General features: G+C 48.7%; 1 protein-coding gene across 2 annotated transcripts in view; it reads right to left on the bottom strand.

Annotated features, from left to right (window-relative positions):
- Positions 1 to 3,772, bottom strand: part of RAI1 (retinoic acid induced 1) — a 231,859-nt gene extending 228,087 nt beyond the window's left edge. The window contains exon 1 of one of the 2 annotated variants that reach the window (XM_063934842.1): positions 3,695 to 3,772. The gene's annotated coding sequence lies outside the window, so the exon portion shown is untranslated. The remainder of the gene's footprint in view (positions 1 to 3,694) is intronic. The other variant, XM_063934844.1, reaches the window with a different exon arrangement.
- Positions 3,773 to 22,358: the final 18,586 nt, after the last annotated feature.

Here is a 22,358-nt window from a genome sequence, read left to right as displayed (position 1 = left end):
GATGAATCTGTGCGCGTGCGCCGTAAAAGGGGGCGTGGCTTTGTTGAAATGAGCGTGGCTTCGCATAAAGGAGCGTGAGATTGCAGGAAAAGACTACCTTATACCCCAGTTTTGCAACCTGCACGCCCAGACATTGGCCACCACAGGAAAGAAAAATAATCCTGATTCATACTCCTTACATTATTTGTAATTTTTCCTCCTTATAGTAATGCCCAGTATACATTATGCCACATACTGCAATGGCCCTTAGACATTATGCCACACACAATAATGCACATGACACAATATGGACACACCATAATGCCCCCGACACATTATGCCACACACCGTAATGCCTGTGACACATTATGCCACACACCGTAATGCCTGTGACACATTATGACAGGAATCGCAATGCCCGTTATACATTATGCTACACACTGCAATGCCCCTGAAACATTATAGCACATACAATGCCTGTGACACATTATGCCACACATCGCAATGCCCGTTATACATTATGACACGGGATCCGGACTGAAAGTCGACAGTAACTAGGTCGACAGTAACTAGGTCGACAGGGTCTTTAGGTCGACATGTTCTAGGTCGACAGGTCAAAAGGTCGACATGAGTTTTTCACAATTTTTTTCTTTTTTTGAACCTTTTCATACTTAACGATCCACGTGGACTACGATTGGAACGGTAATCTGTGCCGAGCGAAGCGGTAGCGGAGCGAAGGCACCATGCCCGAAGCATGGCGAGCGAAGCGAGCCATGCGAGGGGACGCGGTGCACTAATTGGGGTTCCCGGACACTCTACGAAGAAAACGACACCAAAATAACATTAAAAACTCATGTCGACCTTTTGACCTGTCGACCTAGAACATGTCGACCTAAAGACCCTGTCGACCTAGACACCCTGTCGACCTAGTTACTGTTGACCAATAGTGGTCGACCTAGACATTGTCGACCTAGTTACTGTCGACTTTCAATACCACACCCTTATGACACACCGCAATGACCCTGAGACATTATACCACATACCACAATGCCCGTGATATAGTATACCACACACCGTAATGCCTGTGACACATTATGGCACACACCGCAATGTCCGTGATACATTATGCCACACACTGCAATGACCCTGAGACATTATACCACAATGCCCGTGATATAGTATACCACACACTGTAATGCCTGTGACACATACCGCAATGCCCGTTATACCCTATGCCACACACTGCAATGCCCGTTATACATTATGCCACACTGCAATGTCCCTGAGACAATATACCACATACCACAATGCCCGTGATATAGTATGCCACACACCGTAATGCCTGTGACACATTAAGTCCTACAGTAAGGCTTCTAATTACTTTTAAATTACCTGCTCATTGCCAGGGGTTTCATGCTCTTGGTTCCATGCACGGTGCCAGGGGTTTCATGCTCAGGGTGTCATGCTCGTTGCCAGGGGTTTCATGCACTGGGTGTCATGCTCGTTGCCAGGGGTTTCATGCACTGGGTGTCATGCTCGTTGCTAGGGGGTAATGCTTGTTGCTAGGGCTGTGCTCCCAGTGCCACATATGCCCTCAGTGCCAGATATTCCCCCACAGTGCCAGGTACACACATTGCAGGGCCGGTGCTAGGGTGTTCGGCGCCCCCCTGCAAACTATAAATTTGCGCCTTCCCATACTTTACAAAGAGACAGCGCACATAATGCTTTTACACATAAAGCCCCCTGTAGTAGTGGCACTTACACATGTAACGCCCCCTGGAGTAGTCATGCTTACACACCTTAACGCCCCTGTAACAGTGACGCTTATACCAGACGCAGTCACGCTTACACACGTAATGCACCATACAGCTGTGACGCCTAAATACACAACGCACCCTGTAATAGTGACGCTTACACACGCAACACCCCCCTGTACCAGTGACGCTTAAACACACAATGCCCCCTGTACTAGTGATGCTTGCACATGTGACGCCCCCTGTAGCAGTGACGCTTCCACGCGTAATGCCCCCTGTACCAGTGACACTGACACACATTTTGCTGCACAGTCAAACATACACACACATACTGTACATACATTACACACATACATATACACACAGAGCCGGCCCTGACCAATTTGGTGCACTATCTGTTGACCCCCCTCCCCCCAACCAATGCGGCATGGCGCATAACAGATGTGAAGCAGTCTCATGTGAGGGCATTAGGGGGATAAGCATATAGTAGCAAGTGCTGAGATAGGGGGTAAGAAAACAGTATAGAGTGCAGGGCTTTGGGTAAAAACACAGTAGTGGGAGCAGTGGGTGCAGGGTCAGTGTGGTAAGGACACAGTAGTGGGAGCAGTGGGTGCAGGGTCACTGTGGTAAGGACACAGTAGTGGGTGCAGGTACAGTGGGGTAAGGACACAGTAGTGGGAGCAGTGGGTGGTCACACACAGTGATAAACATACAGGGCGGGATTTACTAAAGGGAAAATGCGGTAAAACCCGTTTTACCGTATTTTCATATGTACTAACCCCCGACCGCCGCGTTTTCACCCCATAGGGTATCGCCATCTTTTTATGGCGATACCCTATATAAGCCTATGGGATTCTTACCACCGCCGCTGGAGACCGCCGCATCCCGCCCCCGCGCCGCTCACGACGACCCCCCTCCCCCCGCATACCTGTGTGCTCCTGCTGGTGCAGCCGCCCTCCTCCTTCTCCCCCGCAGCACAGCCTCTCGGCTACAGGGAGGAGGAGGAGGAGGAGGAGCCTGGGGACTCCCTGCACACATCACCTCCCGAGTCTGGGAGGTGATGCAGACCCCCGTTGACCCCCACCGACCCCTGAAGACATCATTGCGGTGGCCTCCTATACCGTATTGCGATACTAATCGCATATGTTAGTACATATGCGATTAGTATCGCTGCGGTAGGCGGCGAAGTCTTATAGTACATTCCGCCCACAGTATACTATACACACACTGTACATGCACCGACACACCTATATACAAACAGCCACACACTTATACACACAGACACATACTTATATACAGTCACACACATATACACACGCACAGCCACACATAAATGCTCACAGACACATATTTAAACACACACAGTCACACACAGTAGCGGATCTTGCCACGGGCAAGCAGGACTTTTGCCCGGGGCGCCATCCGGAGGGCGCTGCACCATGGCAAGATCCGCTGCTGCTGTGGTGCCCTCCGCTGCCGCTGCCCGCTGTGAAGGGAGACTAGACGCTACGCGTCTAGTTTCCCTTCCTGGAGAGGACCTTAACTGTAATGATGTGCGGTGCGTGATGACGTCATCGCGCACCGCACAGCAAAGGTCCTCTCCACGAAGGGAACTAGACGCTTAGCGTCTAGTTTTCCTTCGTGGAGAGGACCTTTGCTGTGCGGTGCGCGATGACATCATCGCGCAACGCACATCCTACTACAGTACAGGGGGCGTAACTGACCACGCTCCCTGTATGCAGCCACACCCCCTAATGCCACCCGGGGCGCAAGAAGCCCCAGAACCGGCCCTGGTCACACACTTATACACTTATACACATATACACACACTTATACACACAGCCACATACATATACACACAAACACTTATACACACATACACACAGCCTCACACATACATACATACATATATACATACAGCCACACACAGATACACTTACAGATGGTGCCCCCCCCCTTACCTTTACACAACACATGGCAGCACATCTTACAGGCAGCAGCTCAGCCTCTGATCCTCCCTCAGCTTCCCACATTGCACAGCAGCAGGCAGCCAGTGACTGCACACACAGCCGTGTAGCCACGCCCCCTACTCGGACTCTCCTAGTTTCACTTTCAAAAGCTTGGATGCTGCTGCTGCAGCTTTCAGTGCGGTGAGTAGGGATGGACATCGAAAGCAAACCATCCTATGATGGCAATGCTTCCACCATTGAAACTTTCAAAGCGATGGTTACTAACCATCACATCAAAAGTATTTGATGGTGAAAACTATTTATATGACTAGTGCATGCGCAAAAGCCTGCATTTTCGTTCGCAATGTGGGAATTGGGATCGGGGGCAGGGCCAGACTCTGTGCAACATATTACTTTATCACTGGACATTGTGTGTATAATATACATATATAATATACACACACAATGCCCAATGATGAAGCAACATTGACCCCTCAGTGCCAGATATACAATGCCCCCACAGTGCCAGATATACAATGCCCCACAGTGCCAGATATACAATGCCCCACTGTGCCAGATATGCAATGCCCCCACAGTGCCAGATATACAATGCCCCCACAGTGCCAGATATACATTGCCCCCACTGTGCCAGATATAAAATTCCCCTACAGTGCCAGATATACATTGCCCCCACAGTGCCAGATATACAATGCCCCCACAGTGCCAGATATACATTGCCCCCACTGTGCCAGATATAAAATTCCCCTACAGTGCCAGATATACATTGCCCCCACAGTGCCAGATATAAAATTCCCCTACAGTGCCAGATATACATTGCCCCCACAGTGCCAGATATACAATGCCCCCACAGTGCCAGATATACAATTCGATACACAATTCCCCCACAGTGCCAGATATACAATTCCCCCACAGTGCCAGATATACAATTCCCTCACAGTGCCAGATATACAATTCCCCCACAGTGCCAGATATACAATGCCCTCACAGTGCCAGATATACAATTCCCCCACAGTGCCAGATATACAATGCCCTCACAGTGCCAGATATACAATGCCCTCACAGTGCAGATATACAATTCCCTCACAGTGCCAGACATACAATTCCCCCACAGTGCCAGATAAACAATTCCCCCACAGTGCCAGATAAACAATTCCCCCACAGTGCCAGATATACAATGCCCCCCTGTGCCAGATATACATTGCCCCACTGTGCGCTCATTGCCCCTACCCCTTACCGCTGGCTCTGTTTCTTCTATGTGAGGGGAGGAGAGCGCAGCATAGCGTCTCTCTTGCCCCTCAATTCTCTTTGATGCCCGGTCTCACTCTCCAACGGCGGCGGGGTCAATCTGAAACGATGCGCCGGTTCGTTAGCCAATCAGAGCTCGCGGACCGGCAGCCAATCAGGAGCAGCGGCTGCCGGTCCATGAGCTCTGATTGACTAGTAAAGCGGTGCCTTATTCAGATTGACCCTGCCGCCGCCGATGGAGAGTGAGACCGGGCATCAAAGAGAATTGAGGGGCAGGAGAGGTACTGCGCTGCGCTCTCCTCCCCTCACACAGAACGAAGCCAGCGGAATGCAGTATTGTGGACGGCCCGGCGGTACGGCGTACCGGCTGGGAATTTCTTACAATAATGTGAATGACAGCTGGCTCAGTGCAGGGTTTGCTTTGCTGTCTCACATGGGACAAATTCCGATGTTTATGGTGTGGAGTTTGTATGTTCTTTCCATGTTTTTTTGTGTTTTCTCTTGTTTTTTTCCCACAGTCCAAAACATACTCAAGCAAGGACTTTGTCCATAGCCCTCCTAAATGATGCCCCCTGATCAGTGGTGGTGTATAGCTGGGGTGATATAAAGATCAGTGAGGTCACTCTGTCTCCTCTGAATCCTACTGAGCTCCGTGTGTCTGTGGCTTCTGCTGCTGCAGGGTAAGGTCTGTGATCTGAGTCAGTGAGAGCCAATCAGAGCTAGCAGTGGGCCCTGTTGCCTAGCAGCAGCCTAGAGAGGGGAGGGGGTGAGGGGACTGGCTGAGCAGGCTCATGTCTGAAACAGAGAGTGTCAGGCAGCCTCCAACGGACTTAGGAAGTTTCCCTGATACAGACACAGCAGCAAGGGGAGGCATAGCTATTTGGAATTAGAAAAAAACAAGCCACCATCGGAAGACCATCGAATGACTATCATTTGATGGTGAAAAACATCGGGAGGGCAAAATGCTAAAAACACTACCATCGTAATGAAAACATCGATGGTTCAGAAACATCAACCATCGATGTCCATCCCTAGCGGTGAGTCTCTAACAGTGGAGGGGAGAGGAGGCTTCAGATGCCGCTGGCGCTGCCTGTCATAGAGTGTGACAGGCGCAGCAGCCGGCATCAGCAGGGCAGGGAACTCAGCACAGGGTTACAGAGCGGGTAGAGCGCCTCTCCCCCCTGGCGCCTATCTGCACTGCATCCCTTTGCTGAGTGGTAAGCGCCGGGCCTGCACACATGCCCCCAATGCCAAATATGCCCCCCCAAGTGCCAGGTACACATATACCCCGCCAGTGCCACATATGCTCCCCCTCCCCCAGTGCCAAATATGCTCCCCCAGTGCCAGGTCCAACTCACACCCGCTCCCCCGCTGTTTTGTGAAGGAGGGACACGGAGGGCACAGCGCGCACCTCTCCTGTGTCCCTCCTGCGTCTCCGGCATGTCTGTTAAATGAAGTGCCGGTTCGTGAGCCAATCAGAGCTCACGAATGGGCACTTAATTTAATAGACACGCCGGAGACGCAGGAGGGACACAGGAGAGGCGCGCGCTGTGCCCTCCGTGTCTCTCCTTCACAGCAGCGGCTAGGGCGTCAGCGGAGGATTGGAGGTAAGGAGGGAGACAGCAGATTGACATGCGGACGGCTCGTCCACATGTCAATCTGCGCTAAATCAGTGGGGGCGCCCCCCGCAGCCCTGCACCCCCAAGCCACCGCGAGGGCTGCGGGGGCAGTAGTTATGCCACTGGAGACATCCCCTGCTGACATACCGCAGCCACATGAGCATACTAATAAGTACCACTACCATCACTGTGTTACTCTGTCTGATATAAGGGGCCAATTGCTTATTACAACAATACATCCAAGTCACCTGTGTGTATACTAAATAAACCTGCATTACTATTTAAACTCATTAATTGTGTGGACTAATGTTACTGTACCAGGCACCGCAATACTCTGCCAACAGGTTATGGGCCCAGACCCATGTGCTATTAGATTAACCCCTGAGTGTTTGAGTAAATTGCACAGTTTAAAAGAGCACACAGATAAAGTTAAAAGTGACATTTTATAGAAGGGCTGGGAAGATGTGTAATACAGGACACAGTATGGACTCTGCTAAACTGAAAGGTTCAGAGAACTACACTACATGGTAGTTTGCCATGGAGATGCACCTTAAGCGGAAACAGTTGTGGAAGGTCACAATAGACCCAGGAGCAGGTCCAAACCCAGATGACGTAGACAGAGCCATTGGGACGATAGGTTTAGCTGTGGAGCAGCATGTCTATTCAATAATCAGTGGGAAAGTGCCAGCTAAGGACATGTGGACAGCCCTGCAAAGTGAGTATGAAGACAGAGGTCTGATGAGAAAGATAAGTTTGAGATGCATGCTGTATGGAATGAAACGGAGTTCCTGCAAGGACATGAACGATTATATTGATAAGTTATTGTCAATAGCTCAGCGATTGGCATCTGTGGGGACACAGGTGGACGAGGAAGAAGTGGCAATGGAGATGTTGCACAATCTGACACCAGAATTAGATTTTTTAGTGGTTGCTTTAGAGTCAAATGATACCAAGCTACTACAGTTCCAAGAATGTATTCCTGTCGAGACCATAGCTGAGGGTTCTGCCTTAATCACAAAGGGCACAAAGTCTAAAAAGCACAAGTTCAAGTGTTTTGTATGTCACAAGATAGGACATAAAGCTTCAGATTGTATGATGAGAAATTCCAGTGGTGCGCAGAAGCAGCGTGACAAGCCAAACGAGTCAGCATTAAATGTAGCAGTCACAGGAAGGATAGCTGGTACATGGACTCGGGGGCCACTAGGCATTTCAGTTGCAATAAGCACACCGTGTGTACCCACTACAGTTACAGGGATTGGAAATAAAGTCCTTACTGCATCACAAGCTGGGACAATCACAGTGCGTTTAAGAAATGGAGGAGAAACTGTTGTTACAGATATCCAAGATGTGTTGTATGTGTAGATTTGGGAAGTAATCTCATTGCTATCAGCGTCCTAGAAAACAAGGGCTACAGAGTCCAATTTGAGAAAGGCAAGTGTATGGTGCAAAATAAAAGAGGGACTGTTATTGCTTCAGCAACCCAGTGCAACCAACTATGGCCCTCATTCCGAGTTGTTCGCTCGCAAGGCGATTTTAGCAGAGTTACACAAGCTAAGCCGCCGCCTACTGGGAGTGAATCTTAGCTTCTTAAAATTGCGAACGATGTATTCGCAATATTGCGATTACAAACTACTTAGCAGTTTCAGAGTAGCTTCAGACTTACTCGGCATCTGCGATCAGTTCAGTGCTTGTCGTTCCTGGTTTGACGTCATAAACACACCCAGCGTTCGCCCAGACACTCCTCCGTTTCTCCAGCCACTCCCGCGTTTTTTCCGGAAACTGTAGCGTTTTTATCCACACGCCCATAAAACGCTGTGTTTCCGCCCAGTAACACCCATTTCCTGTCAATCACACTACGATCGCCGGAGCGAAGAAAAAGCCGTGAGTAAAAAAACTATCTTCATAGCAAAATTACTTGGCACAGTCGCAGTGCGAACATTGCGCATGCGTACTAAGCAGAAAAACGCTGCGATGCGAAGAAAATTACCGAGCGAACGACTCGGAATGAGGGCCTATATGTCCTGGACACTGAGCAGTGTACTGCAATGATGGCTACTGATACAGACCAGTCAATGGAGCCGTGGCACAAGCGCTTGGGTCATCTAGGATATTACAACATCCAGAAACTGCTAGATGGAATGATAACAGGGATCACCGTGAGCAACGCTGAAAGACCCATGTGCGAGAGCTGCATAAAAAGCAAGCAAACTCGCAACCCATTTCCAAAGTCAGTTAGTAGAGCAGAGACACTGCTAGCTCTAGTGCACACCGACGTGTGTGGTCCAATGGAGGTAAAATCAATCAGTGGCTACAGGTATTTCATGACTCTCATTAATGATGCCACAAGAATGACACACATGTACTTCATTAAAGAAAAGAGTGAAGTTGTCAACAAAATTGTGGAATACAAAAACCTGGTGGAGACTCCAGGGCCGAAACTAGGGTTTCTGTCACCCGGGGGAAGGCAGTCAATTGTCCCCCCCCTCCCAATATACAGAAATACATCCTCCCGTACATCAATACACAGTACGGTACATATATACACAGCCCCTGAATATACACATACCACCCAAATAATCGTATATACATGCCCCTGTATATACACATACCCCAATACACTGTGATTAAATACATCCCTCCTATACTGTACATACAAATTAAGTACCCACCCCGGGTACTCCAGCATACACACACACACACACACACACACACACACACACAACACCGGGTTACGCTGCACTGCTTCAGTACACACACACACTGGGTTGCACTGCACTTCTCCAGCACACACACAGGGTTACACTGAACCGCTCCAACACACATACACACAGGGTTACACTGCACTGCTCTTAAGGTCCATACACACTTAACGATAAAATGAGCGACGTCGCTCATTTTCCCCCTCCTTGAGCGACGTCGCTCATTTTATCATCAAGTGTGTATGCCGCCAGCGACGACAGATGCGCGGCCCCGCGGGACGGCAACGATCGTCGCTGTCGGTAGGGCATGCATGAAGGATGTGGACTGTCGTCCACGACCTTCATGCAGGGCTGGCGGGGGCGTGACGTCACTGAGCGATATGAGCGGTCATATCGCTCAGTGCGTACAGGCGGCCGCCGACCGGCCGGCCCGGGAGGGGGAAACGTTAGACGATGTCGCTCACAGAGCGACATCGTCTAATGTGTATGGGCCTTAACACACACAAACAGGGTTACACTGAACTGCTCCAACACACATACACACAGGGTTACACTGCACTGCTCCAGCACACATATACACAGGGTTACACTGCACTGCTCCAACACACATACACACAGGGTTACACTGCACCGCTCCAACACACATACACACAGGGTTACACTGCACCGCTCCAACACACATACACACAGGGATACACTGCACTGCTCCAGCACACATACACAGGGTTACACTGCACCGCTCCAACACACATACACACAGGGTTACACTGCACTGCTCCAGCACACATAAACACAGGGTTGCACTGCACTGCTCCAACACACATACACACAGGGTTACACTGCACTGCTCCAGCACACATAAACAGGGTTACACTGCACTGCTCCAACACACATACACACAGGGTTACACTGCACCGCTCCAACACACATACACACAGGGTTACACTGCACCGCTCCAACACACATACACACAGGGTTACACTGCACTGCTCCAGCACACATACACAGGGTTACACTGCACCGCTCCAACACACATACACACAGGGTTACACTGCACTGCTCCAGCACACATAAACACAGGGTTGCACTGCACTGCTCCAACATACACATACAGGGTTACACTGCACTGCTCCAGTACACACACAGGGTTACACTGCACTGCTCCAGCAGACACACACTGGGTAACACTGAACTGCGCCAGCACATGCATGTACACACACACACACACACACACACACACACAGGGTTACACTGCACTGCTCCAACACTCATACACACAGGGTGACACTGCACTGCTCCAACACACATACACAAAGGGTTACACTGCACTGCTTCAACATACGCACACACACACACACACACACACACACACACAGGGTTACACTGCACTGCTCCAACACACACACACACACACACACACACTCAGGGTTACACTGCACTGCTCACACACACTAGGTTAAAGTACAACACTGCACACACACATATTATACATAGCTGTCCGCCTCTCCCTACCTTTACAAACTTCTACTGATGATCAGTCAGGGCCCCGTCCTCTCCGTTTCTGAAGATGGCCGTCACACACACACAGCGCTGGCAGATTATTATGTGAGTGTGAAGTGGCGCCTCTGTGTTTCCGGGAAGCAGACTCTACGGAGCATCCTGGCGCAGCGGAGTGGGGAGGCGCGACTTCACCCCTGCGCCGTCCTACACTGCATGTTTCCGCTTACCCCCGGCGCCCTCTCTCATTCCGCGCCCAGGTCGCGTGCCCCCCTAGCCCCCCCCTAGTTGCGGCTCTGGAGACTCAGACAGGTCTGAAATTAAAGATCCTGAGATCAGACAACAGTGGAGAGTATGACAACAAAGTCTTAGCCGCATTCCTTAGAAAATATGGCATAACGGATCAGCTAACGATTGCCTACACACCGGAACAGAATGGCGTGAGTGAGCGGGCAAACCGCACAATTGTTGAAAGAGCATGGACTATGCTAAGTGATGCTGGCCTGGAAAATACATTTTGGGCAGAAACAGTATCTACTGCAGTATACCTAAAGAATAGTGCACCTACAGTGGCTGTCAAAGGTAAAACGCCACTGGAAACGTAGTCCGGAGAAAAGACAAGTGTCAGTCATATTCGTGTCTTCGGGAGTAAAGCTTTTGCACATATACCAAAGGAGAAAAGGAGAAAGTTAGATCCAAAATCCATAGAATGTATAATGCTCGGATACTGCGAAGAAAGCAAAGGATACAGACTTTGGGATGTTACAAACAAACATCTTCTTAAATCCAGAGATGTGGTATTCCATGAGACAGCACCACAGATTGGGGCAGTGGAGCAAGAAGAGAATGTATTATTGGCTGTACAGGCAGCAGAAAGCGTGTAGGAAACTGAGATTGTCAAAGTGGACAACAAATCAGTTAACAGAAGTTCAATGAGGAGCAGCAAAGGTGTTCCAGCCAAGAAATACAGTGAGGAGTACACAAACATAGCTTACTGTGAACCTCAAAACATACAAGAAGCAAAGTCAAGCAGTGATTGGACAGAGTGGAAGTCAGCAATTGATACAGAACTGTCAGCACTGGATGATTACAGTACATGGACCATGGTTTATAGACCAAGTAATCATAAAACGATCAAGAACAAGTGGGTCTTCTGCAAGACATTAAATGCAGATGGGATAGTAGCTTGTTACAAAGCTCGCCTTGTTGCCAAGGGATATACCCAGAAGTCCAGAATCGATTACGGAGAGATCTATTCACCTGTCGCAAGATATAGCACCTTAAGGTTAGTGATTACTATTGCTACACTACATGATTGACTGTTATACCAGCTAGACTTTGATTCTGTATTCCTAAGTGGAGAGTTAGTTGAAGAAATGTATATAAAACCACCTGAACACTATGATCTGGATATATTCCAAACAGGAAAAGTTTGTCTCTTAAAGAAGTCATTATACAGCCTCAAGCAAAGTGGTCGTTGCTGGTATGTGAAGTTGGATGCAGTGTTCCTAGAAATAAACTTTGTTAGTTCAGAGACTGATCACTACCTATACCAAAAGACAATGGAAGAATAATTGGTCATATTTACTTCTGGCAGGTCAAGAAAATCACATCACTGACGTGAAGCACCAGCTTAAAGAAAGATTCAAGTTAAAAGATCTAGGCCCTGCAAATCACTTATTAGGCATGAAGATTGTACAAAACCTAAAGGAAGGGACTGTCACAATTGACCAACAAACATACATTGATGCAATCATTTCCAAATATGAAATGACAGATGCAAAACCAGTAAGCACTTTCATTGACAAAAGTGTAAAGATGGTTAAGGCCGTGTCACCAAGCAACAAGGGGGAGATAGAGGAGATGCAATAAATCCCTTATTAAAATGCTGTTGGTAGTTTGATGTACGGGACAACGTCATGACATCACACATGCAGTGAGTCGGGCATGCCAATTTGCAAATAATCCTGGGCGACAACACTGGCTTGCAGTAAAAAGGTACCTCAAACGTACAAGTTCTAAGGTATCTCCAAGATACAAGTTCACTAAAGCTGAGATTTACAAAATCAAAAGACACCAGCTTGAAAATATTCTGTGATGCCGACTGGGTGTCAGATGAGGATGACAGACGATCCTATACTGGATACTTGTTTGCACTAGCAGGCACAGCCGTCAGCTGGACAAGTAGGAAACAACCCACAGTTGCTCTTTCTACAACAGAGGCGGAGTATATGTCACTCACAGAAACTTCAAAAGAAGCACTTTGGATAAAAGAGACTTTATGTGAGTTAGGTCTTCTTTATCATAGTGAGATCGTCAACATAGAGTGTGATAACAAGGGAGCAATAGATCTTTCTTGTAGCACAAAGCATCATGGACGGTCCAAGCACATTGCTATAAGACATCACTTCATCTGTGAATTAGTGGAAAATAAGTCCATCAGTGTGGAATATGTTGCAAGTGAAGAAAACATTGCCGACATGTTGACAAAAGGACTGTCATCACACTTGTTACATGCATTCCTGAAGGAATGTGGACTGGAATATGTTTAATGTTGATTTGTTCTGTTTTCGGTTACAGATATGACTTTATTAAAGTGTTTGATAAAATGTGATGTTCTTTTAAATATGTGACTGGAGACAGTCTTGAGCGAGGGGGAGTGTTGGTAAATGGTGCGCTCTGTACCTGTCTCCTCATACATAGGATCTCATGGGCGCATCCTTTAGTGTTCATCCCCTAGTGCCAGTGTCTTTGGGAGGCGGAGCCTAGCGCATGTTCTGTTCCTCCATCTTTGTGAAAGTGCAAGTCTGTGAGCTGAGACCGGAGAGCGGAGCTCAGTGTGATCAGAGAGTGAGAGACTTATAGCATTCCTGCATGTATCGCGCTGCCAAAGCTATCATAGAGACGGTTGGTGCATTCCCTTCACAGCGGGAGTCAGACTGCACGGACGTGTAGTCCTCCATCCCCTGCTGACATACCACAGCCACATGAGCATACTGATAAGTACCGCTACCATCACTGTGTTACTCTGTCTGATATAAGGGGCCAATTGGCAAAACCTGCATTGCTGTTTAAACTCATTAAGTGTGTGGACTAACGTCACTGCACCATGCACCGCAATGCCAACAGTATTATCTATTTCTCATTTGACCTCGCTTATCAAAACAGTGGCGCACCCAGGGGGGGTTTCAGAGCACCCAGAAACCCCCCTCCACTAAAAAAAAAAAAATTTTTTTTTTTTTTTTTTTTTTTTTTTTTAGCTGCATGAGTATTATTAATGGCTGTCTAGCGTCCTCTGCAGCCTGCTGTCTTCCTGGTGGCACTTGTAAGTGCAATAAAAGTTGACTTTATTATATATATATACATATATACACATGTATATATATACATACATATAAACACACACACACACACATGATATATATACATGTGTATATATATGTGTACTGTATGTGTGTGTACATATATATATATGCATGTTTAATATGCTATGTATATGTGTATATGTATGTGTGTGTATGTGTATGTATATATATATATATATATATATACATACACACACACACACTCACACAGACACACTAGTTTTACGGACCCAGCATATACTGGGTCACCTCAGTCCGCACCCCCGTGATTGGCTCCGCCCAGTTCTGGAAACCCCCCCCATGCAAATCCTGCGTTTGCCACTGCAAAAGTGGGAAATCTCAGCATGTAATTTTACTACATGCAGGGGTGGCAAATACTGTGAGTGAGAGGGGTTTGGTGGGAGAGGCGCCGACAGCCCCAGGATTACCCGTCCAAGGTCCACATAGCGCTGAGCTGGATGGGGGGGTGACAATAGGCAGTATATAAGGGATTTAACTGTGTAGGTGGTCAGTTTACAGTAGAAGAATATTTTTGCAGGGACCTATGGTTAAAACCTTGGACAGACCCTGGAAATGAATGATTCTTGGCACCTGTGCAGCAGAGCTGGCCAATTATAAGCAATGAGCTCAGAACTCATTTTGGTTTTGTTTTTTTTTGTTACATTCTTATAAATTGAGTATTAGATTATGTTATCTCCAGGGAAGCCCAAGGGGGATTTTGAACAATATATTTTGCCTATAGAGAATTCATACTTCCCAAATTACCTGGAACATAACAGCCTAATTTAAAAAAAATAAAAATAAATTCACTGTCACACAAGCTCAATATCCTGAATTTTGCTGCCACCTAGTGGAAACATGTAATTTAGCTATGTGGACTTGTGCACTGATAGAGGGCCTAATTTATATTCCCCCCTTTTGAGGGTGTGAATGGGTCCTTTGTTGTAGTCATCAGGTGCAGACTTCCTGGACCCTGATATCCAAATCCTGCGGCCAGCGTGAGTAAGATTCAGCATACACAGGCTGGCTGGTACCTGTAACCATCGCGAATCACAACCGATGGTGCGACTCAACTTGGACCCTCGATAATGCTAACGGAATGCATCTAACTCCTATAGATGCCTCCTGCTACATTGGAATTTTGACCGCTTGCTTGTGGCTCTGCAATTCCATACAAACATGACTCATGCCCGAAGCCCCTGGAAAAGCGGCTGGATGTAACGGAAGGACATCGCTATAAGGGGCAGCCGAAATTACGGTGTTCCAAAATGCCCAATTAATTACATTTCAATGATAATAGTGTTAAATTCAAGAGCAGAAAATGGTGACATGGTTGGAATTTCATTTTCTAAAGGCCCCAGTGAATAGCTTTAGGACTATATCATAACCTCCAAGTCAAGCAGACAATCAACTTAGCCCAAGTTATAATGCCGCCATCTAATAACTCACTGTATAGAACCAGATATCTACAAATGTGAAGGGCAAGTTTGCTTCATGTTTGCCCCAACATGAAGCAGAAGCACGTCCAGGCAGAGGCGTCACTTACCTCTTTGACACCCGGTGCAGCGGTGAGAAGAAGGGGGTGGGGTTTTGCTGGCAGGGGCGGGGATTTACTGAAGGGGCGGGGCTTCGCGGTCCAGCTCCCGTTTTAGCTGTTTGGGGATCCGAAAAAGGGCGGGGCTTTGCGGTAAGGGCGGGGCTCCAATGGGGGCAGGGCTTTGTGTCCCAGACGACACCCGTTTTTTAGTCACTTGTGGGGTTCGGGAGCTGCGCGCTGCCTGCCGGAGAGTGCTCTGTCTGCAGTTCTGGCTCCTACACAGTGGCAGGAGCCGAGTGCTGCACATAATGTAACAGTGCAGCACTCGGCTCCTGTCACTGGGCAGGAGCAGGCATTTTGGTGTCACCCCTCGGCGGGTGACACCCGGGAGCGGGCTGCACGCCCCTTGTGACGCTACTGCGTCCAGGTCCTGGGCATACCCACAGATCCTGATGATCTCAGTGACAGTGTGAGCCCAACGCTAAGTGCAACCTGATCCACAGGGATACCCAGGAACTGCCTGAGAGGGATGCCCAGGAAGGGCCTGCCAGCCCAGTCCCACACACCACCATTACAGTCCAGGGTTTAAGCATATCCATGATTGAGCACGGGTGACTTAATTAGTACCACAGACAATTTGATTTATCCATCTGGACTCAAGCATGGATTTCCATCCAAGCTTCCTCAGTGGTAGCCCTAACGTGAAAGCAGTGGGTGACAGCAGGCCTCAACAGCTGCCCTAACCAGGCTGGTTTGAAGATTGGTGGACAACTGGTACCTAGTGGGGAAGCGTCTAAGGGGCAGATGTATTAACCTGGAGAAGGCATAAGGAAGTGATAAACCAGTGATATGTGCAAGGTGATAAAGGCACCAGCCAATCAGCTCCAATATGTAAATTAACAGTTAGGATCTGATTGGCTGGTGCCTTTATCACCTTGCACATATCACTGGTTTATCACTTCCTTATGCCTTCTCCAGGTTAATACATCTGCCCCTAAGTTCTTTACTGGTGGCGTAAATGTAAAAGGTCACAGTGTTTAGACATGGGGCTGAAGGGTTAGTTACAGCAGGCCTGTGATGTAACCTTCCCTGATTAAACTGTCTTCAAACTTCTAATGAGGGTATATAAGTGAGCACCACCTAAGGCGATGGCTGAGGGCCAGACCTCCAGGCCACTCACTTGACAGGCTAACTCACTCACTCACAGCACCAAGGTGAAAGCTGAACCAATAAAACTGTCTCATATTGTGATCACCAGTAAGAAATAATCTCATACAGAGACTTGGGAGAAGTGCTTTCCCTGACGGCTGGGATAGAAGTAAGCTTTCTTCAACCTGACACCATCTAATGATTGTTTAAATGTCTGGTTATATCTCATCTCTCATCAACCTGGTGACTGCAGAAAGAAAGAAATACTTGATAGCGCTCTGCCCACAGAGCTAACTGAGAAACACTGTGCTTTCATGTCAACTAAGAAATGTTCAAAGGAGCTATCCTTAGGTGGCCCGGAGACACAGTCCACTAGCTTGTAAAAAGTCTACCACAAAATCCTGATGTCTACACTCCTTGATGCCTCTGTAAAGTTCCGAAGAGTCTATATGTGAACCCATTCCATGCCTTGAATAATTTTCATGCAGAGTCATAAAAATGTTGAGGTCAGTACATACTTTTAGATGGGACTATTTCTAGGCAATTTGGCTCCCAGTGCGAACAGTAAAAAATGCGCCCCCACCCCCATAGACATTCTAAAATGCCCCCCATAGCCACGCCCCAGCGAGGGGGCATGGCCTCACTAAATTGGGTGTGACCTTGCCAAAATGGGCATGGCCTCGCAGGAAAAGACTACCTCACACCCCAGTTTTTGACCCTGCACCAACAAACCTTGGCCACCACAGGAAAAAAAAAATCCACCACACTAAGCCCCACACAGTAATGCCCCTTGAACCATATTATGCCCCTGCACCATATTAAGCCCCACACAGTAATTCTCCTTGCACCATATTATGCCCCCTGCACCATATTATGTCACATACTGCAATGCCTGTGATACATTATGCCCTACAGTAAGGCTTCTAATTACTTTTAAAATTACTTGCTCATTGCCAGGGGGTTCATGCTCTGGGTTCCATGCTGTTTGCCAGGGGTTTCATGCTCTGGGTTCTATACTTGTTGCCAGGAGTTTCATGCTCTGGGCATCATGCTCGTTGCCAGAGGTGTAATGCTCATTGCCAGGGATTTCATGCTCTAGGGTCATGCTCGTTGCCAGGGGTGTAATGCTCGTTGCCAGGGATTTCATGCTCTGGGTGTCAAGCTCATTGCCAGGGGTGTTTAATGCCTGTTGCCAGGGGGTTTTATGCTCTGGGTGTCAAGCTCATTGCTAGGGGTGTAATGTTTGTAGCCAGGGTTTTCTTCGCTCTGGGTGTCATGACCATTGCCAGGGGTGTAATGCTCATTGCCAGGGGTTTCATGCTTTGGGTGTCATACTCGTTGCCAGGGGTGTAATGCTCGTTGTCAAGTGTTTCATGCTCTGCATGTCAAGCTTAGCCCTCCGGCTGCACCCCGTTGCTCACACTTTTGCAGTGCTGCTCTCACCGTCCAGCGCCCTGCGGCTGGCCTTGTTCTCAACTCCCACTCTGCTCCACGTTACCTGCGTCTTTAGCACCTCCTGTCTCCACTTCTCTGCTCCTCCTTCTTCTTCTTCCCACAAGGCTCTCTTTTCACCCAAGCTGCCTCTGTCCAATCAGCTCTCCTCTTTCCACATGACCATGTGACCGGACCATGGGCTCAGCTTAACTCCTGCTGTGCCAGTGCCTTACCCTGCTGCTGCTGCAGATGGGTAAGTGCTCTTAAAGGGGCATGCACACCAGTTTGCTGGGTTACCACACTGGCTGCCTTCTCCAGGAGGGAGCGGCCAGGTCAGTTCAGCTGGCGGGAGCATGTCATGGAAAATAAGATTTTACTTACCGGTAAATCTATTTCTCGTAGTCCGTAGTGGATGCTGGGGACTCCGTAAGGACCATGGGGAATAGACGGGCTCCGCAGGAGACAGGGCACTCTAAGAAAGAATTAGGACTACTGGTGTGCACTGGCTCCTCCCTCTATGTCCCTCCTCCAGACCTCAGTTAAGGAAACTGTGCCCGGAAGAGCTGACAGTACAAGGAAAGGATTTTGGAATCCAGGGTAAGACTCATACCAGCCACCCCAATCACACCGTATAACTTGTGATAACTTACCCAGTTAACAGTATGAACAACAACAGAGCATCAGACAACCTGACGCAAACATAACATAACCCTTAGTTAAGCAATAGCTATATACAAGTATTGCAGAAGAAGTCCGCACTTGGGACGGGCGCCCAGCATCCACTACGGACTACGAGAAATAGATCTACCTGTAAGTAAAATCTTATTTTCTCTAACGTCCTAGTGGATGCTGGGGACTCCGTAAGGACCATGGGGATTATACCAAAGCTCCCAAACGGGCGGGAGAGTGCGGATGACTCTGTAGCACCGAATGAGCAAACACAAGGTCCTCCTCAGCCAGGGTATCAAACTTGTAGAATTTTGCAAACGTGTTTGAACCCGACCAAGTAGCTGCTCGGCAAAGCTGTAATGCCGAGACCCCTCGGGCAGCCGCCCAAGAAGAGCCCACCTTCCTTGTGGAATGGGCTTTTACAGATTTTGGATGCGGCAATCCAGCCGCAGAATGAGCCTGCTGAATCGTGTTACAGATCCAGCGAGCAATAGTTTGCTTTGAAGCAGGAGCACCCAGCTTGTTGGATGCATACAGGATAAACAGCGAGTCAGTTTTCCTGACTCCAGCCGTTCTGGCTACATAAATCTTCAAAGCCCTGACTACATCTAGTAACTTGGAATCCTCCAAGTCACGAGTAGCCGCAGGCACCACAATAGGTTGGTTCAAATGAAAAGATGACACCACCTTCGGCAGAAATTGCGGACGAGTCCGTAATTCTGCCCTGTCCATATGGAAAACCAGATAGGGGCTTTTACATGACAAAGCCGCCAATTCTGACACACGCCTAGCCGAAGCTAAGGCCAATAGCATGACCACTTTCCACGTGAGATACTTTAACTCCACGGTCTTAAGTGGCTCAAACCAGTGAGATTTCAGGAAACTCAACACTACGTTAAGATCCCAAGGTGCCACTGGTGGCACAAAAGGGGGCTGAATATGCAGCACTCTCTTTACAAACGTCTGAACCTCAGGACGAGAAGCCAGTTCCTTTTGAAAGAAAATGGATAGGGCCGAAATCTGGACCTTTATGGACCCTAATTTTAAGCCCATAGTCACTCCCGACTGTAGGAAGTGAAGGAACCGGCCCAGCTGGAATTCTTCTGTAGGGGCCTTCCTGGCCTCACACCAAGCAACATATTTTCGCCATATACGGTGATAATGTTTTGCTGTCACGTCCTTCCTAGCCTTTATCAGCGTAGGAATAACTTCATCCGGAATGCCTTTTTCCGCTAGGATCCGGCGTTCAACCGCCATGCCGTCAAACGCAGCCGCGGTAAGTCTTGGAACAGACAGGGCCCCTGTTGCAACAGATCCTGTCTGAGAGGCAGAGGCCATGGGTCCTCTGTGAGCATTCCTTGCAGTTCCGGGTACCAAGTCCGTCTTGGCCAATCCGGAACAATGAGTATTGTTCCCACTCCTCTTTTTCTTACAATTCTCAGCACCTTGGGTATGAGAGGAAGAGGAGGAAACACATAGACCGACTGGAACACCCACGGTGTTACTAGTGCGTCCACAGCTATCGCCTGAGGGTCTCTTGACCTGGCGCAATACTTTTGTAGCTTTTTGTTGAGGCGGGATGCCATCATGTCCACCTGTGGCAGTTCCCATCGATTTGTAATCTGTGTGAAGACTTCTTGATGAAGTCCCCACTCTCCCGGGTGGAGGTCGTGCCTGCTGAGGAAGTCTGCTTCCCAGTTGTCCACTCCCGGAATGAACACTGCTGACAGTGCTTGCACGTGATTCTCCGCCCAACGAAGAATCCTGGTGGCTTCTGCCATCGCCACCCTGCTTCTTGTGCCGCCCTGGCGGTTTACATGAGCCACTGCGGTGATGTTGTCTGATTGAATCAGCACCGGTTGGTTGCGAAGCAGAGGCTCCGCTTGACTCAGGGCGTTGTATATGGCCCTTAGTTTCAGGATATTGATGTGCAGACAAGCCTCCTGACTTGACCACAGCCCTTGGAAGTTTCTTCCCTGAGTGACTGCCCCCCACCCTCGGAGGCTTGCATCCGTGGTCACCAGGACCCAGTCCTGTATGCCGAACCTGCGGCCCTCGAGAAGGTGAGCACTCTGCAGCCACCACAGAAGAGACACCCTGGCCCTGGGGGATAGGGTGATCAGCCGATGCATCTGAAGATGCGATCCGGACCACTTGTCCAACAGATCTCACTGAAAGTTCCTCGCATGGAACCTGCCGAAGGGAATGGCTTCGTATGACGCCACCATCTTTCCCAGGACTCGCGTGCATTGATGCACCGACACCTGTTTTGGTTTTAAGAGGTCTCTGACCAGAGTCACGAGCTCCTGGGTCTTCTCCTCCGGGAGAAACACCTTCTTCTGGTCTGTGTCCAGAATCATGCCCAGGAAGGGCAGTCTCGTCGTAGGAATCAGCTGCGACTTTGGAATATTCAGAATCCAGCCGTGCTGTTGTAACACCTCCCGATCAGCAACTGCTCTCTGGACCTCGCCTTTATGAGGAGATCGTCCAAGTATGGGATAATTGTGACTCCTTGCTTTCGCAGGAGCATCATCATTTCCGCCATTACCTTGGTAAATATTCTTGGTGCCGTGGACAGACCAACGGCAACGTCTGGAATTGGTAATGACAGTCCTGTACCACAAATCTGAGGTACTCCTGATGAGGTGGATAAATGGGGACATGCAGGTAAGCATCCTTTATGTCCAGAGACACCATAAAATCCCCCTCTTCCAGGCTTGCGATGACCGCTCTCAGCGATTCCATCTTGAACTTGAACCTTTTCAGGTAAATGTTCAGGGATTTTAAATTCAATATGGGTCTGACCGAACCGTCCGGTTTCGGAACCACAAACATTGTGGAATAGTAACCCCTTCCCTGTTGAGGGAGGGGAACCTGTACCACCACCTGCTGGAGATATAATTTGTGAATTGCCACTAACACTACTTCCCTTTCTATGGGGGAAGCTGGCAGGGCCGATTTGAGGTAACGGTGAGGGGGCATCACTTCGAATTCCAGCTTGTATCCCTGAGACACAATCTATATAGCCCAGGGATCCACCTGTGAGCGAACCCACTGGTGGCTGAAATTTCGGAGACGCGCCCCAACCGCTCCTGGCTCCACCTGTGGAGCCTCAGCGTCATGCGGTGGATTTTGTGGAAGCCGGGGAGGACTTCTGTTCCTGGGAACTAGCTGTATTGTGCAGCTTTTTTCCTCTACCCCTGCCTCTGGCAAGAAAAGATGCACCTCGGACTTTCTGGCCTCTGTGCGATCGAAAGGACTGCATTTGGTAATACGGTGCTTTCTTAGGTTGTGAGGGAATATATGGCAAAAAATTTGACTTCCCAGCCGTAGCTGTGGAAACTAGGTTCGAGAGACCGTCCCCAAACAATTCCTCACCCTTATAAGGTAAAACCTCCATGTGCTTTTTTGAGTCGGCATCACCTGTCCATTGCCGAGTCC

Source organism: Pseudophryne corroboree, chromosome 7, assembly GCF_028390025.1.
Source record: "Pseudophryne corroboree isolate aPseCor3 chromosome 7, aPseCor3.hap2, whole genome shotgun sequence".
In the NCBI taxonomy this organism is placed as follows: domain Eukaryota; kingdom Metazoa; phylum Chordata; class Amphibia; order Anura; family Myobatrachidae; genus Pseudophryne; species Pseudophryne corroboree.
The sequence above is the reverse complement of the archived record's forward strand: the minus strand, read 5'-3'. Positions and strand labels throughout refer to the sequence as shown.